Source organism: Panicum virgatum, chromosome 1K (genome assembly GCF_016808335.1).
Source record: "Panicum virgatum strain AP13 chromosome 1K, P.virgatum_v5, whole genome shotgun sequence".
Taxonomy (NCBI): Eukaryota; Viridiplantae; Streptophyta; class Magnoliopsida; order Poales; family Poaceae; genus Panicum; species Panicum virgatum.
The window spans coordinates 24,198,697-24,205,400 of NC_053136.1; the positions used below are offsets into that span (position 1 = coordinate 24,198,697).

Below are 6,704 nucleotides of genomic sequence, written 5' to 3' on the forward strand. Positions count from 1 at the left end.
TCCATTCTTATTTATTTAAGTAGAGAAGAAAAATAGAAAAGCAGCAAGCAATTGCAGCACAAAACCACTGTGTATGTGTGTCCTTTGTTTCAGTGGAATATTTTTAGATGACTATCACTTGTTGTGCATAGTTTTGGATATGTTCTTATCTTACACAAATATGCCTAGGTCAGCATTGCTCCATTTTGTTAATGAGATATGTACAACATACACACATGGTTAAAAACTCCATTTTACATTAAAACAATTGCACTTTTTAGAGAAAAACTAGCATGTTTTGACAAAGATGAGCAAACACACTAACCTTTCAGACCAACCAGATCCTAAGCTGTTGACTATGATATGTCTACTTCTTCTACTTTGTATCCATTCTATCATGCAGGTTTTAGTAATATTTTTTTTGTTTGCTTCAAATGTGATATTTGTACACATCCTTTGATCAGATAGGGTTATCATGCTTGGGTGCAAGTATTTCCTTTATTGGAGGAGTTATATGGTACTACTAATTCTGTTCACGTCATTTCAGAAACAAGATAAATATAAAGATACCGAGCCTACTGCAATTGATCTGTTCAAGGAGATGCATTGTAGTAGAAAATTGGCTTTACCAAATCTGTGAAGAAAGCAATTGTAAGTCCTTGTTTCCTTTTTTTCCCCCTATTCTCAGCAGAGTCCTAGTGAAAATAAACCTGAGTCCAATATGCAAGACTGAAATTTATTCATTTTGCTAGGATGATATGGAAGCAATTGTTGCTGAACCAGAACACGATGGACAACATGTCAAGTCTTCCACTGATGCTGTTTCTGAAGTCTTGCCGCAGTCAAGTAAATTCTTATACAATGTAGGCATTGTGTCCTCCTCCAAGTCAAGCACCAGAGTTGGGGTGTCTTCAAAGGTGCAAGAACTTCAAGCTCAGCTTGAGATGGAGAAGCAGGAAAAGGCCGAACTCCGACTAGAGATGGATAGCTTGAAGTTGCAGGCACAAGAATCTGAGTCAACCATGGCTAAACAGTCACATGAGATTGATATGTTGAAGGATACCATAAAGTCTCAGGCACAGCAATCTAAGGCATCAATGGCAAAGCAATCAGAAGAGATTGAGAGTTTGAAAAAGACAGTCCAAGATTGTAGTGGGTTCCTTCGTCAAATGCTAACCTTCCAAGGTCAAGTGCCTCCTCCCTAAGACTGCTTGTCAGCGTGGTTCTCATCCATCATCCAATGGAGCTTTGCTACTATTGTGACATACTTGGACTTGCATATTTAGTTAGGTCTGCAGCCACAACAATTTTCTTTCTTTGATTAGTGTTAAAGGAGTTCCATATTTATTTCATTGCCTTAAATCATTGGCTACTGGACAAATTTGTTTCTCTATTTCATGAGACTTTGTTGTTGATGATGGAACTGTACTTGTGTTGAATGCATTAATGGACCTGCAGCGTGATGATGGAACCTTTCATTACTTGTTTTAAATTGGGCTACACCACAACTGAATTGGTTCTCAATTGCCTCTGTTTTTTAAACTAGGGCTAAAAATGCATGGCTTATTCTACAGATGGATCAATCATAAAACTGGGCCAGCAATTGGGTGTGGCACAAATCATAACTATTAGTTATGTGGGCTTAATTAGGCCACGAAACATTTTATGATGAACTAAAATGTCACAACGTTTTTGCCATGTCAGCTGCCATTTCACATACCACATCAACTGCCATGTCACATGCCACGTCATTTCATTCTATGACGAACCAAATCGTCACAAAATTCTTGGAGCGTCATCTGCCACGTTACATGTCAAGTCATTCTGCCACATCACATGGCACATGGCAACTCCACGGATAAATAGCTTGTGACATTTTTATTTGATATTATGACAGTTTGGATCGTCATAGTTGTTTGTGACGATGATGTGTTTGTCACTGAGTTTATGACATTTTTTAAGTGTTTCGTCACAGAAGGTGCTTAGACACGGACCTTTTGTGACGATGTATTTTTTGTCATAAAGACGTCACGGATCATGGATCATGACAAAACAACTCCTACTTGTGACAAAATCAAATCGTCATAGAAGGTATCATGTCTTGTAGTGATACCGTTGTAGCATTTTACCCGGAAGTATTCAGGGTATCATTATTTATATTTTCCCAAGGGATGGCTATGGTGTGTAAAGATGTTTACTAGATACATAACCATAAAAATTATGAGATAAGGAGTAAACTACTGATCATACAGGGGTAAGTGATAATAAAGATAACCGAGGGTAATGTGACACACACAAGATCAGCCAACTCTCATGAATAAAGAATAAACAAATACACCTAAGGTTAGTGGGAGCATAGGCAAACAAGATTCTAGTATACTATTCATATTAGCAGAGAAGTTATGTTAGTCACATGCTTAGAGCTGCAGGTGCCGGGAAATTAGGGACATCGGGGAGAATGACCCGTACTGGAGAACGTCCAGTCCGTTTCATCTTTGCATGAACTCCTACACGATATTCGAATGTCAGGGAGTACGCCAACCGAGAAGCAGCTTCCCGGCGGACCGACATGGCTGTCACCACCGGCGGTCTACCCCAGTCACACCGTGGAGCATCGTCATATCCGAGGGATCACGCGTACCCGGGCACCATGCCCGCATACGAGATCACTACCCTAGCGCCCCCGGGTAAGACGCTAAGGCAAGCCCGAAAGCACAACGAACCGATATCCTTGCCCAAATCATCTGGTCTAAGCAGGCAACTAATACAACTTGAATAAGAACAGAACTTGGCTAGGCTGGCTAAGAACATAGCAAGATAACCAAGAATGAGCTCTTTATGAATAGCATAACGAGAGTCAAAATACAAAGCCATACCAAAGGTCGAGGATTGCTCGCCGGCCCCGAGACGACTAGATTCACTAAGGAAATGAAGTACTAGCCTAGCTCCACTACCCTAAAGAGTACAAGTCACAATGTGAGTGAGAGAGAGAGGCTACTCCAAGTGGTGTGTGTGGTGAGAGTGGTGGGAGGCCCCTTATATAGCTTGGAGAGCTCGGTTCCCGCCATCTCCTTGTATGGAAACATTGCAAACCAACTTCTAGAGAATCAGATCAACCTCCCGCCAAAATGCATCTGGACGGGAAGCAAGGCAGGTTCGACCGAACCACTGGTTCGGTTGGCCCCACTTCACCTCCTCTGGCCACCGTCCTTCTTTGGTACACTGCCTGGTGGGTCCTAATGTCAGATGGTCGGTGCCGGGGCTTGGTTGGTCGGTTTGGACTGTCAGGTGGGCCTCTTTTGCTCTTGCTACGCAGGACACGATATTCTGTGACTTCACCTGTGTATTCTTCATGTTTTCTTCTTATTCTGGACTTGTGCTCCTGAAATCAATAATTCTCCAAAATAACTATGGAGCTAGGTTAGTGATACAAATATATGAGTAAGAGACATGGTTTTTCTTCTCTTGTGAGTATAGTTGACGATCATATTTTGCATTTAACGACCGTCAACAACACCCCCAAGCTAGCCTGTTGCTCGTCCCGAGCAAAACTTGGCTGATGTTTGTTGATCAGGAGTTGCTACAATGTTGCATTTCCAACTTATACTTTAGGCATAACTGAATGCTTCTTACCTTAATTTTGAATAAGTTGGCCTTTTGTCCTTACCTCTTACCTTTACTCCTGTGGGGCTTTTAGCTTCACCTCATCTTTGGCGGTTGAGAGTCAGAATGTCATCATAGAGTACTCGTATTTCTTCCCTTAGTTCAACCGTCAATCCGGAGTTTTTGTTAAATTTTTCAAAAGAATTTTATAAAGTTCCTCAGATGATCTCTTGGATCGCTCGATGCGTACAATTCCTTACCAAGGCTTTTTATTGAGCATTTCATCCTCACCCTATCTCTAATGGTTGTTTTTGGTGGAGCTGTAGGTATGGAGGATTTGAAAGCATACTTGCTTCTCATATTTTACTAAGTCAAAGACCGGATCCAAAGGAGAAACAAGTCATAAATCTTGATCAAGATGTGCAAGTGTGTGGATATTTTTGGTGGATGGTGTATGAACTCCTTAGTATGAACCATCTCTCTTTCTTTCTTTTTAGATAGGGGTTATCTTTTCTCTTTTTTTTGACATGCCGAAGCATGTGGCATACCTTCTTTGGGTATGCATCTTTTATTTTCTTCTCTGTTGACACTCCTTAGAGCCCCAATTTACGTACTGCAAGCGCACGGATCATGGTAGCTTTTACCTTAGAGTACTCCCCCAAGGTTTATCAATCCGTGGATCGGAAGCGAACCGACTAGGGTTTACCATCTAATCTATCGAACCTATCCTAAACATGAAGTGAAGATTGCATATAAACTGAACACTTGATAGATATGAATGAAGCATAAGTGTCCATCACACCCACAACCGTAGATGAGATAACTCAACCAAGGAGCTAGGGCCTATCGTCTCTAGGAACAATTCTAGTCAAAAAGGTGATCAAAACATAGATTGCATCTCAACTAAAGGTACACGAAATCATCTCTCAGAAAGGCGGCTCGCAAGCGGCCTACTTTCCCAAGGTCACCGGTGCGAGGTGCGTGTCGACGCCTAAGGTTTCCCAAAGCTTTACCCCAAACGCCCACCAAGTGCTCTTACTCGAAGCTCCTCCTCTTGGTGGCCGCGCAACGACTCCCATGGTACTCGCCATCGATCCCATTCCACATCATGTCATCGCTAGAATTTTTCCCTCCGCCATGCTGTTCCCACACCGGGGTAATCAACCAACTAGCTAAAACACGCTACCTCAACGTATTCGCAAGATATAGACTAATCACCACGAATAGATCTAATCTTACTATGAATATATGGATGCATCACATATGAGAAAGAAAGCATGCATTGAAGTAGACCAAAGTCGAGACAACTAGAATAAAGAGTAGATTGATATCACCATCGTGTGTGTTCATACCCCGACGAATGTTGGGGATGACTCCCGAACTCCACCATGGCACAACCTCGCAGGGAGACCATGGCGGCTAGGGGTGGCCTAAGCCATCTCCTAGGTACCCTCGAAGACTCGCGGCGGCCGTCAGCCTCCTCCGGTCTTGGCCCTAGGTTTTCGTCGAGTTCTGGGTGGATTGATTCCCCTAGTTGAATAAGGTGCGAGCTATTTATAAGCCGAGGAAGCCACCGGTCGAAGGGGAGGCCGAACCGCCTCGGAAACGGGCTAGGCCAGCCGGCCTCATGGGCCTAGGCCGGCCAGCCTACCCTCTTTCGGGGCCGCCTCGGTCTCCTCTTTCGCGTGTAGACTCCTCGCATCTTCTAGAGTTTATGCCCTTCACGATTGCACCCATTTGGACGTCGTTATCTTGGAGATATCTTCGAGGAAAGGATAGGATAGGGAATCCTTCCTTAAATCTTCATTTGCTTTTGTTAATCCCGAAGTATCTTGATCTCTTCTTCGTGGGCTTGGTCCATTGGGCTCTCTTGGAGGATGGATGTGCATGAATGGGCTTCGAATCAACATGGGCTTTGGTCCTTCCTTTGGGCTTTGGCCTTCTTCTTTCTCCGTGTTAGCGCTCGATCACGGGCCTCGTCATTTCATGCTCCAAAATAGGCCAAAAACCTGCAAAAATGAAGTTCCTCCAAAATATATGTGCAAATGTAAAAATGACCAATAATTAGGCCGGGGTTAGGATGGTTAGTGATTTTGATATTAAATTCATGCCATTATCAAGGATAAACAAGGGATAAAATGGGTACTTAAGGAGCGCCAACATTCTCTCTCCTTTTTTGACATGCCGAGGCATGTGGCATACCTTCTTTGGGTATGCATCTTTTATTTCTTTCTTTTTGCATAGCCCCATACCCTTGATGCAAAAAAAAAATTTAGAGATAGGTGTCATACATAAGCATGGAGTTTTTATTTTGTGGATGGATAAGTGGAGTACTTGCTCCTAGTGTAGAAGCATAGCATATGGTGTGAACGTGTATGTGATCTTGATCATGGGAGTATGAAATGAATCTCACTAAGGGTCACAATAATTTGACAAAGCTCAATGAGATAGCAAGTTGCATATGTGGATGGTTTGCAATGAGATCAACATATGGCTTTGGATAGGAATTTCAAATCATCGAGGAATTTTTTTATATATTTTTGTGTTTTCAAAATGAAATACTCCGGATATCAAGCATCACATAGGAAAAGATCATAGCAACTCTGTTTTGACCATATCATAGCTCACAAGAACTTAGATTTGGATCATGCTTTTGCTACCGACAAGTTTCAAGTTTTAAGGTTTGAACATTTAGCCAACAAACTCAAAACTAGGTAGAGCACAAAGTTGTAACTAAGCATATAAAGGAAATTAACAGAGCAACCATTCATCATTTCAACAAGGAAAACTCACACCATGCTTACTACACATATTAAAGCAAGAAAAATATTTTTGGTTTTTCTAGGTTTTGCAGATTTTTATTTGGTTTTAGTTATGCAAATTTTTATGGATTTTTAGTTTTGCAAATTTTTATTTGGTTTCATGCAAGATTTTGAAAGCGGTAAAGATAGAGTTTGATACAAGTTACCTCCTATGGGAGTCCTCCCCCAAGTTAGCTTCAGGCTCACTGCTGTTGGTTGGGGTTAAACCCAGCCCAACGCTAGTACGCCCTCCACTCCTCCTGGGTTTGCTGCTGTTGTCGCTCCAAGTTGTGGATCCTCTCGCCTGTGTATCGCTGCCAG

General features: G+C 42.3%; 1 pseudogene; it reads left to right on the top strand.

Moving 5' to 3' along the window:
• Positions 1–206: 206 nt before the first annotated feature.
• Positions 207–1,394, top strand: LOC120651830 (annotated as a pseudogene).
• Positions 1,395–6,704: the final 5,310 nt, after the last annotated feature.